Source organism: Cervus canadensis, chromosome 32, assembly GCF_019320065.1.
Source record: "Cervus canadensis isolate Bull #8, Minnesota chromosome 32, ASM1932006v1, whole genome shotgun sequence".
Lineage (NCBI taxonomy): Eukaryota > Metazoa > Chordata > Mammalia > Artiodactyla > Cervidae > Cervus > Cervus canadensis.
In genome coordinates, this window is record NC_057417.1 from 18733136 (window position 1) to 18745238 (window position 12103).

Here is a 12103-nt window from a genome sequence, read left to right on the forward strand (position 1 = left end):
TGCCTTTCCAAGAAGTGGTGATGCCTCTGAGGTTTCGGGTTTGCCTCCGACTGACTCATTCTCATTCTTGGGGCCCCCTCAGGCCTCTTCACCTCCTCGTTAGCACTTAAGAAATCCAGATCTTCACCAAAGCAGGAGTGGGAGCTATGACTCACTGGGCAAGCTCACGCTCTGAGCTGGTGTCTGAGTCTCCCTCCTTCTCCCTCCAGGAGAGAGGGAGGAGACAGATCCTGGTGACGGGAGGAGAAGCCTGGCCCTCCAGGGTTTGGTGGAACAGATTTCCTGAAAAGGAGGAGGTGTTCTGAGCAACAGGACTGTGAAGGGACTAACAGCCTCCGGCCTGCAGATCCTGTTTGGAAAGCTAAAAGTGACAGGCACGCATGCCGTCTCGAGTGCCTGCGTGGGGCTTGCTGCTTGCACTCAACTCAGCAAGCGTGTGGAGGCTGTGGACACAGCAGCAACTGACACAGAAGCCAGGGTCCTCGTGGGGCTGGCTGTCTAGCGGAGGAGGTGACTTTTGAGCTAAGACCTGAAATAGAAAGGGGAAAGAGTGATCCCGGCAGAAGGAACAGCAAGTGCAAAGGCCCTGAGGTATGTCTGACTCAGCACAGGGAAGCTGATGTGGTTGGACGGAATTGAAACAAGGGGAAGAGGGGAGGGGAGAGAGGTCAGAAAGGCCAGCGGGAGCCAGACACCTGCATTGCCTCATTCATCTTGTGCCAAAACCGTACAAGGTGGGGACTGCTCTTATCCAGATTTTACAGATATATAAAAAAAAGACAGGGCAGCAGATTTAGTAACTTGTCTGGGAGTCACACAGCTGTGAATCCGACAACTCCAGGGTCCTCAGCTTTTACTACTGTGTTTAAGCACATCATGCAAACTATTCAAATGCTAAAGGCCCACCTGTCACCATCCACTGTTAGTGCTTACCTGCCATGGATAACCTTTGTGCACGTGGTCAGGCCAGGCTCGAGATCACAGGTGATCCGATCATTGTGCAGATCATTTTACAGATTATTTTGCCGGTGAGCATCCTCCCCAGCATGGCAGACAGGGAGGGCACCTTAAAGCAGAGGGGACACAGTGGGGGTGCAGGCAGTGGGGGACCGACTCCTCCATCAGGCATCGTGGTACATGGAGGCAGGTAGACGCATGGGTGTCTCCCCGTTTCCCTGGGGCGGAAACTGAGGCTCAGGGAAGAGACTTAACCTGGCAACGCAGCTCAGAAGTGGCAGAATCTGGTTTCAAATCCGGGGCTGGAAAAGTATGCAAAGTTTAACCACTATTCTGAGCTGTCCAGCCCACGGAACAGAGTTTAAAAGAACTAGGTTTCTTGGTTAGAAATAAGGGAGTGTAGTCACCAAGGACTGTTTTGGAGAACTGTGGAAAGGCTGAGGGTTTCCTGAAACAGCCAGAAAAGTGTTTTGTCTTTTTAAAAGAGGAAATGGAACTTCTCCGGAGAGGGAGAGGAGGGATGCCAGTCCTCTGCGGGGGCAGCCTTCCAAGCCTGCAGACCGACCCCCGCCCCTGGCCTCCCAGCAGTCTTGCTTCTGGGGAGTAGGCCTTCTAGAAGCCAGATTCCTGCTGTCGGACAGCTCTAACTAGGAGAAGATGTTTCCTGGGAGTTAGCCAGCTCAGCTCTCCAGGAGTTTTCACTTTCTAGTTTTTGTTCTGCTCCTTGGAGGTTGTAGACATTGCCCTCCAATCCAGTCCAATGGTTCTCTCTTTTTCTTTTTAAAAAACATTTGTGTATTTATTTATTTGGCTGCACCGGGTCTTACTTGTGGCATGTGGGATCTAGTTCCCTGATAGGGGATCGAACCTGGGCCCCCTGCATTGGGAGCATGGAGTCTTAGCCACTGGACCACCAAGGAAGTCCCCTTAATGGTTCTGTCATTCAGACAACACAGCCATAATTCATTGTCATTCTTCCTGTTCAAATGGCTTTGTACATGACCCACTTGGTCGGAGCCCCACATACAAACCATTGCCTCTCCCAAAGCCTGCCCCCGTCAGAAAGGAGGGAGACTATCACCTCCTTGGTCTGGAACCCATACCTCTGTTGATACCACCCGCAGTCCTACTTTGTAGTGGCCACATAGCACTTGGGGTTGGTATTGGATTTGTCAGCTAAATCCTCCAGAATTCCCTTCTACTGTTTAGTCACTGAGTAGTGACCGACTCTTTTGCACCCCTATGGACTGTAGCCCACCAGGCTCCACTGTCCATCAGATTTCTCAGACAAGGATACTGGAGTGGATTGCCATTTCCTTCTCCAGGGGATCCTCCCAACCCAGGGATTGAACCTGGGTCTCCCGAATTGTAGGCAGATTCTTTACCTCTGAGCCACCCAGGAAGCCCCTCTTCTACATGAGCTGCTATCAATAAGGGTTTCTTCCTTTCTGAGACTCCTTGTTTGTGGCTAACAATTGTTCTCAGTTTTTCTTGTTTCCTAATAAATCTACCTCAAGCTATAATTTTTTCTAAGTACGGCTATGACTATTACACAGTTTTTGTTACACAAAGTCATTCACTACTGAAATAGTTTATAATTTCTTTTTCGGTTAAATTGTTCTATGTTTATAGTTTTTTAAGGTGGATGGAATTTTTAAGTTATATTTTGGTGGTTGATTTCTGTGGCATAGTGGTCAATATTTGTAGCTTCTATGACATCAGTGATGGAAAATTTGTCAAGATCTTCTTTGTAGGATTTTCTGATCAGTCTTTTTGTCTGTTCCTCTCGTAGTTGAAAGGATGTGTATTTCTGGCTGGGTATAAAGTTCTAAAAATATATCTATCTAGGTCATGTTTACTAATTATCTTATTTGTATTTTTCATGTTTTTCATGTAGCTTTCTCTACCTGCTTCATCTCCAACTATCACGGGAGCTCTGTTCATTTTTCCTTGACCTGCTCTCAGCTTTTTGTGTCTTTTAAAAGATATTTATTTAGCTATATCAAGTTTTAGATCTTTCGTCGCAGCACAAGCACCCAGGCGCTCTCGTTGTGGCATGCAGGCTCACTGATTGTGGCACACAGGCTTCGTTGCTCCAAGACACGGGGGACCTTAGTTCCCTGACCGGGATTCAGCCCACATCCCCCACACTGCAAGGCAGATTCTTAACCACTGGCCGGCCAGGGAAGCCCTTAGTTTTTTGCTTTGTTTTTGGAAGCTTTGTTTTCTGGCGCGTGTAAATAGAACGTATGAATAGAAGAGAGTTCATGACTTTTACACCTTCCTGGTGAGTTGCTCCTTTTATCAGTATAAAAGGGCTACCTTTCTCTCTTTTAATACTTTGATGTCTTGAAATCCATTTTATTCAGTATTAATAGGACCCAATGGTAAAGAATCCACCGGCCAATGCAGGAGACACGGGTTTGATCCTTGGGTTCGGAAAGATCCCCTGGAGAAGGAAGTAGAGAAGGAAACCCACTCCAGTATTCTTGCCTGGGAAATCCCATGGACACAGGAGACTGGCGGGTACACTGCAGTCTGTGGAGTCGCAAAAGAGTCGGACATGACTTGGCGGCTAAACAACAACAAACAACAACAACAATAATATTTCTATACCTGTTATCTTTATTTGCATTTTCCTTGACTAATTTTCCAATTGTTTTCTTTTCTTCCCCTCTAAAGTCGTCGGACTTTTTTTTTTTTTGACGCTGCTCTGGTACCCAGATGAGTTTTAAAAAAAAAAAAAAAGCAAAACAAAACTTGCATCTTAGTCTCAGCTCTGCAACTCACTTGCTCAGCAATCTTGGGCAAGTCATTTTCCCTCTTTGGGCCTCAATTTCCTAAACCATAAAATGGGGATATGACTTGCTTTGCCCTTCTCTAGGGTTTTTGTGAAAATAATAACATAGTGAATATGAAAGACCTTGTAAACATACCTGTACTCATATGAGTCACTGGGTGTAAATATTGACCAGCATTCCGGGCAGTGAGAATGGCATGTACAAAGGCCTGGAGGGAGGAACTCACCCATGATGAGGCAGCCGACAGCTTCAGTTTCGCAGGCATTGGTTGGCTGAGTCCCGTGTTTGCAAAGAGACAGGATGAGTAAGACACAATACTTGCCCTGGAGGACTTTTAGTCTGGAAAGACAGAGAAATGACAGGCATGCCTCACCCTTTATGAGAATGGAGAGGATATTGGGACAGAGAGACGGGCAGAGCTGTGAAGTGGGCAGAGGAAAGAGGTAGAGTTTGGCCAGGAACATTGTGAGGGTGCGGAGGTGGAGGGCACCCAGAGGCAGAGGAAATGGCCCGAGGGAAGTGGGGAGCCTATGGCACATCGGGGAGGGTGGGGCGGGGCGGGGAGGCTGTAAGGACTGTTCTTTGACCTCCTCTTGTCTGCCCCCGCTGAGGAGGAAAGCAGTGGGGATTGCAAAATTTTGGAATTCCTCACTGACAAAGTGTTGCAGCTCAGCCACACAAGAGCAGGCGGTGATGGTGTGCCTCTTGCCCTGCTTCCTCTCATCACCATGACAACTGCATCCCAGAGGGACAGAAGGAAGGGAACGTTTGGGGGTGCCAGAGCTTAGGGAAGGTGCAGGGGGTCTCACCTATTGCTCCTTTCCTCTTGTTGGGGGTCCTGACATCTCAGCACACAAACCGCCCTGCGGCAGCCCCCCCACCCCCACCGCATGAGGACATCAACTGGTGGTTGTAAGCCAAAGGGGATCACAAATGTGGTGTGTGGTTTTTAAAAATCAAAGTAATATACATAAAAATCTGGATTTCTACCTTCTTGTGGAAAATCGAGAGTCCTAGTGATGCCTAGGCCTTCACGTATGTGGTGTAAAGCAGAGTGGTGGGCGGCTGCCTGGTAGGGCTGGACATGCGCCCACCACTGTCCCTCTCTACTCTCTGAGGTCGTGCGTCTGAAGTCTCTTAGATGTTTGAGTTGACGCTGGGGGAGGTGACTCTCCGTGGCCACGAGAGGTGGCTGGAAGCTGCCCCCAGAGGGAGTGAGTGCCCCGTCACTGGGGGCAAGTAGCCAGAGTGTTGATGGTGCTGTGCAAAGGCCTCGAGGGACCTGTGGTCTTAATAGCTGTGGACTCCAGGGTTTTTGGGGATCCACCAGCCCTGAGAACTGGCTGTTCTGGGACCTTCGCTGACATACCCTGATCACCTCATACACTCTCCTCTGCTCTCTTCCTTTCCATCTCATCCTTTTTTTTTTTTTTCCTTTTCCTTTTTATTGCAATGTACATGCAGGTGAGGGCCCAGCTTCAGAAAGTAAACATGAGCACGTATCACCTGATCAAGAAATGAAGCGTGACCAGCACCTCCCCCAGAAGTTTCTTTCCCGCCCCACCCTCTCCCAGGACACCATCCCAATCACTAACCCCAAGATTGGTTTGTCTCCTTTCGGGCTTTATCTAAATGGAGCACATATCGCCCTTCCAAGCCCAGCTTCCTTCGCTCAGCCTGTACTCTGAGACCCCATCTGTGTGTCCCGGCATCTGCCGTGTACTCAGGGTTGCAGAGTGGTCACTTGGCGTTGGGAGATGGGCTCTGTCACCTGTTCCATCAGCCCTGCCCTAAGCCTCTCTGCCCAGCCGTGCCAGCCATGGTCCCTTTGCCTCTCCTCAACCACCCCAGGAGGCAACGTGGTCCTGCTCTCCTTTCACAGATAAAGAGACTGAGGCTCTGTGGTCTCCAAGGACCCCAGCTTGCCGAGGTCTCCCAGTCAGTCTGTGCCGAGCCATGCTCCGAGTTAAGCTTCCATGTCTTAGGTGCTCTGGGGTCCCTGCCCACATGGGTCGCCCCACAGGACTGACGGGTTTCCCTGACCAGGCCAAGAATGATTAGGGATGAGACAACAGAAAGAACTCCAAGGAGAACCCCACCCCCAACCCCACCTGTCTGCAGACAAGGTTTGCCTAGGGGGCAAAGTCCTGGTCACTGTTGAGACATGCTCCTTGCAAGGGCTGGGCAAACAGTGTGTGCGCGTGTGTGCGCTCAGTCATATCCAATTCTTTGTGATCCCATGGACTGTAGCCTGTCAGGCTCTTCTGTGCATGGAATTTTGCAGGCAAGAATACTGGAGTGGGTTGCGATTTCCTACCCCAGGGGATCTTCCTGACCTGGGATCGAACCCACGTCCCTTGTGTCTCCTGCATTGACTGGCAAATTCTTCACCACTACGCCACCTGGGAATCCTGGTCAAATTCTATCTCATCACTTCCTTGGGACTATTACTGAACCCCTCTGAGCCTTGGTTTCCTCTTCTGTGCAAGGGAGGTTTGACCACATCTTCCACACGGGGCTTGCTGGGAGAAGAAAGCAGAGTGGCATATAAAAAGAGTGAATTTATGGCTGCTTCCTGTAGGCCAGGTGTTGTACTGTGACTCAGAAGATCTGGGTTCACTTCCCAGGCCCACCGCTGACTAGCTGTACATCCTCAGGCAGGTTTCTGAACCTCTCTGGGTCTCAGTTTCCCCCTGTCTACAAAGGGAATGATAATAGTTGCACCCTCCATGTTCCTCAGCTGGGGAAGAAGCGTGGGCCTATGGGCAGAGGGGCCCAGGGCCTGATCTCTAAAGACTCAAGGAACTGGGGGAAATCATGGTGACTTCTGGTGACCTTAGGAAGGAGGTGCACCAGGAGCCGTGACTATCACTAAGACGGCCAAAATCTAATCAGCATCCAGAGCTCCAGACATCTTGTATCTGTGTCTCAGGGCAGTGAGCACTAATCATGATAATGCCTCAATTACCAGCTCTTGGGAGGTCAGCCCCCTCCTCCCCTCTGGGATGGCCAAGATCTGTGTGGTGCCTGCATCGGGGTATTCAAGGAGACTCTGAGCCTGGATTGGTCAGTGTTTATCCAGCAGTGAAAGGCAGAAAACACCAGTTCTGGGAGTTGGATCCCTGCCTCCATCAGGGTTGGCTGGCCAGACCTCACTGCACACAGCCAGGGGCATTTATTCATTCATTCTTCCATTCAGCAAATATCTCTGGAACACCACCTGCTGTGTGCCAGGCCCTGTGCTAGGCTGTAGGGCTCTAGCAGCGAACAGGGTGGGCATAACCTCTGGCCTTGTAGGAGCTGGCTTTCTCGGGGTGGGGAGGGGGGTTGGACCGTGCACAGCAGGCGTGCGTGAGTGATAAGCTATGAGAAGTAAGTGCGGGCAGAGACACGAAGCAGGAGAAGGGCTTGTAGAGTGATGGAGGCTGGCCGTTAGGCCTCAGCAGGCGATGTCTGCATGCAGGTCCCTCAGTCTCAGCTTCCTTCCTGGGGGGCACTGGTACCTTCTGAGGATGGACGTGGCTTCCAGAATGCTAGGTGGAGACACCCAGATGCCTCTCCTGTGGACACTTGGACTCAATGTGTCCACAGCCAACCTGAATGTCCACGTTGACATAAAGTGGCTGTTGGAGTAGGATGCCAGCCTGTCCCTGAGATGGTGACCCTCACTCTGGGAGTCTGGCCCAAGCGAGTCCCATGAAAGAGGTCCACAGTCACCCACCCTCCCCTGCCCCTCAGATGCGGCTGTGTCTTACTCTGCACAGCAAACCCTGGGTTTGAGCTACAGCTGATGACCCACAAACCTGTCTCCTCCAGCGTGAGTTTCTCTCTGAGCTCCAGGCTGCTAGGACATACTGTCTCCTGGATGCCTCCTGGGTCCATCACCCATTTGGACTCACCAACACCACACCTCTTCCCGGCATCCCCCCACCATCCATCCATCCACCCATGCCCCAGCCCAAGGCCACCTGCCGCTCCCAGCTCCCAGCCACTAGGCATCACCAGGTTCTGCCATGTCCACCTCCCAGACAGAGCTGGTGCTGCCTGTTTTTCTGCAGCTCCGGCAGTACCCGCTCCTCTGTCAGCTGCTCCTGTGGTCATTCACACACAGGTCAGAGTGAACTTTCTGGAAAGCAGCTCCCCTCCTGCTTAATAGCCTCCAGTGGCTCCCTTCTGTCTTGGGGATGGGGTCTGAATTGCTTACCATCCGTGGTAGACAGTGTTGTCCTCCAGCCCTGCTGATTTCACTGCTCTCATCCTCAGTGACCCTTATCCATCGCTGCAGCCCAGGGCCTATCTTGTGGGATGGGAAACGGACCACACCCTCCTTCTCTTAGGCTCCTTCAGAAACTATAAAATGGGTTTCATCATTGTATTCATCTCACAGGGGTCCTTAAGCATCCTAGATCTGCGCCTGTCTCTAAGGAAGCACTGTATCAGTGTAAAAACAGGAATAAAGTCAAGTACACACGCTCATTTATGGAGTTCCTGCTTTGTGCCGAGCACTGAGCTAGCTGTCTCCTTACAGAGGGTGAGGCAGGTTCCCTGCCCTGGCGTGGCCACGTGCCTTCTGGGGCACGTTCTTCCTTCCTCTCCACACACCGCCGCCTCTCCCCTGGGGGATTCTTGTTCACTTACCCACGCTGCCCGCCCCCACCGACCCTGTGGGACCATGGGGACCTTCCCCGCCTCTCAGCACTGACAACTCCATCCTCACAGCCTCCTACGTATCTGATGGTGCCTGACCTCAGTCCACTCCATCTTGGTGGGTGGCACCTCCGTCCTTCCAATGGCTCAGGCCAAAGCCCTCAGGGTCACTTTATAAGAATTATTTATTTATGTGCTTGTTTATGTATTGACTGTGCTGGGTCTTTGTTGCTGCCCTCGGAGGCTACTCTTTGTCGCGGTGCACAGTGAGGCCCCTCATTGTGGTGGTTTGTCTTGTTGCAGAGCGTGGGCTGCAGTAATCGTGGCACACGGGCTTAGTTGCCCCACGGCACTGTGGGATCTTCCCGGACCAGGGATCAACCTCACGTCCCCTGCATTGGCAGATGGATTCTTAAGCACTGTGACCACCAGAGAAGTCCCTTGGAATCATTTTTTTTTTACTCCTTCTAATCCCCTTTTCTGTGGCCCAGCCCTCAAACTCCATTCTGTCAGCAAAGCCTGTTGACTCTACCTTCAAATCAGATCTAGAATTTAACCCATTCTTACCTCTTCTGCCCTACAACCCTGGCACACCTGACACCTGGTACCTGGGCTAGTCCAGCAGCCTCTTCATGGGGCCCTTGCTTCTGCCCTTGACTCCTCCCCTCCGGCCAGAGGGAGCCTTTGATAGTCTCACCTCTGTGCCCCCGACCCTCCAGTAACTTTTCTTCTGGCTCAAATATTTGTTAAAGGCAAGGAGGAAGAAGTGAATGAATGAATGAAGTCCTTTTCCACACCTGTGGGCGCTGGCAGATAGTAAGTGCTAAGAAAGCAACTGCAACGAGAATACATGGGGCAGGACTTCCACGGTAGCATAGTGGATGAGACTCTGCCCGCCAGTGCAGGGGATGCAGGTTCAATCCCTGGTCCGGGAAGATTCCACATGCTGCGGAGCAGCTAAGCGCGTGTGCCACAGGTCCCGAAGCCCGCACACGTACAAAGAGAAGCCACCACAGTAAGAAGCCCACACACCACAATGAAGAGTAGCCCATGCTTGCTGCAACTAGAGAAAGCGCCCGAGCAGCGATGAAGACTCAGCACAGCCAAAAATAATAAATGAAAATGAAAGAAAAAAAAAGAATACTTGGGGCACAGGCGAGTGGGTGGGGATGGGAGCACACAGTAGGTACACGGGGAGCCTGGTGAGGACGGGAGCACACAGTAGGTACACGGGGAGCCTGGTGAGGACAGGAGCACACAGTAGGTATATGGGGAGCCTGGTGAGGACAGCAGCACACAGTAGGCACATGGAGCCTGGTGAGGACGGGAGCACACAGTAGGTACATGGAGAGCCTGGTGAGGACAGGAGCACACAGTAGGTACACAGGGAGCCTGGTGAGGACAGCAGCACACTGTAGGCACATGGAGCCTGGTGAGGACAGGAGCACACAGTAGGTATATGGGGAGCCTGGTGAGGACAAGAGCACACAGTAGGTACATGGAGAGCCTGGTGAGGACAGGAGCACACAGTAGGTACACAGGGAGCCTGGCAGGTATCCGGTTCTTGCTCCTGGTGGCAGCAGAGGCAGCCCTCCAGCAGCGCCCCCTCCCCTCCCCTCTCGGGTTGGGAGTGGGGCAGGCAGGCAGAGGCCAGGTCACCTTGGAGCCCTGGCCTGGCCAGCCTCTGTTTTGGGTGGGGCAGCTGATGCGGCCACTGGTTCCGGGAACCCTCGCTGGGCAGCAGTTCTGGGAAGGCTGTGTCTTCCCTTCCCTCCTGGCCCCCTGCCAGACCGGCTCAGCTGCCCCGGAGAGCAAGGGAAGCTGCCGGCTGGCTTCAGATTGTGGCGTCTCAGGGGTCAGCAGCTCCCGGGGGAGGGCCCCCCGAGGCCCTGCTGTCCTGGGCTCTCTCTGCACGTGCCTCTTGTCACGGGGCTGGCTGTATCCTGTCCACTGATCCACCCCCTCCACCGCCACCCCTCCCTCCACTGGGTCTGCAGCCAAGAGAGGAAAGAGGAGTAGGAGGCCTGTGCACCCCTCTGGGCTCAGGACGGGTGGCTCCCATGCCCCTGCTGGCTTCTGACATTTGATCAAAAGAGTGAGTTAAGCGTGTCTCCCGCCGGCACACTCTGGGTGCTTCTGCTGTCTTCTTGGCTCAGGCTTCCCCCGACTCTGCTGCTTCCTAACTCCGTGACCTTGGCTTTGTCACTTGCCCTCTCAAGGCTTCAGGCTTCCTCTCTGGCCAGCGGGACTGGTAACGCCGCATGCCAGGGCTTCAGGAACTGTGTTTCGAAAGGCAGTGGTTAGGTGCATGGGTTCTGGAGTGAGATTGCCTGGGTTCAGATCCTAGCTCTGTGCCCACAAGCAAGTGCCCTAACCTCTCTGCCTCTGTGGCCTCATCATTAAAATGGGGATTGGTGGGATGGGGAGAGAGATGGGAGGGAGCTTCAAGAGGGAGGGGACATATGTATACCTCTGACTGATTCCTGTTGAGGTTTGATAGAAAACAACAAAATTCTATAAAGCAATTATTCTTCAATTAAAAAATAAAATCAACTTTAAAAATTAAAATGAAACCAAAAAAATAAGAAAAAAGAAAACAGCTGAATTTAGTAGAAGATGACCAAAATAAATGTCATTCAAATAAGAAATAGCATAAAAAGATTTTTTTTTAAACTGGAGATTTTAATAGTACTTGTGAGAACTAAATTGCTCAGTATGTTGTAGGCACTTAGAACCAAGTCCTACAAGCACATAATAAGCATTATATATGCATAGCAATTGGAATGAGCAAAGGCTTGATACATACTCCATGTTTAAAAACAGATTATTGTCTTCACTTTGGTTGAATTTTAACCAACATTTAATAGATGTTTCATGAGCACACACTGTGTACACGTCAGGCATTGTTTAGACACAGGGGACAAAGCAATAACCACAGCTGTTTTTCTCAAAGCTGTGTTTGTTTTATTGATTTGTAAGGCCACTTTATATATGAAGGCCCTTCACTTTCTAGAATGCAGGTTGCTACTTTTTTGCTAATCTTTTGCTTGCTTGCTTTTTTTCTTCAGGGTGTGTTTTGATCTGGGAAGGCTGAAAACATTTTTGTCACCAAAGCTTTGTATCTTTGCCATCCACATCCTGAAATAAAATGAGCATTCACACATATAACCTCAGTGATATGATTAGAGATGGTGATAAGTGTATGACAGAAATAAACAAGGTGCTGAGATAAGAAGTCGCAGAAGGAGCCCTCGTTGGATGGTGTTTCCTGGTGTATAGGCTTCGAGGGAGGAAAGAGACAGGAGTATATCAGTGTTCAGAGGGCCACTGGGATGAAAGGCTCCTGGGGAAAGAGGGCAGGAATAGGAGGGAGTGGTACTGGGGTCTCAGGACCCAGATCATTAGGGGGATTTGGGTGGTCCGGGATTTTTTTGTATGTGCATTTTCTTAAACTTTTAATTTTATGGTAATTATCGTAAGAATGAGGGCTTCCCTGGTGACTCAGAAGGTAAAGAATCTGCCTACAATGCGGGAGACCTGGGCTCGATCCCTGGCTTGGGAAGATCCCCTGGAGGAGAGCATGGCAACCCACTTCAGTATTCTTGCCTGGAGAATCCCCATGGACAGAGGAGCCTGGTGAGCTACCATCCATGGGGTCGCAAAGAGTCAGACATGACTGAGCGATTAAACAACAACAC

At 51.1% G+C, this 12103-nt stretch overlaps 1 protein-coding gene across 4 annotated transcripts in view; it reads left to right on the forward strand.

Annotated features, from left to right (window-relative positions):
* The window catches only part of IL4R (interleukin 4 receptor), a 50641-nt gene that overhangs the window by 5285 nt on the left and 33253 nt on the right, over nt 1–12103 (forward strand). Inside the window, exon 1 of one of the 4 annotated variants that reach the window (XM_043454956.1) lies at nt 264–591. The exons of 2 other annotated variants lie outside the window; for them this stretch is intronic. The gene's annotated coding sequence lies outside the window, so the exon portion shown is untranslated. Of the gene's footprint in view, nt 1–263; nt 592–10182; nt 10501–12103 lie in introns of those variants that run through there. One more of the 4 variants, XM_043454955.1, reaches the window with a different exon arrangement.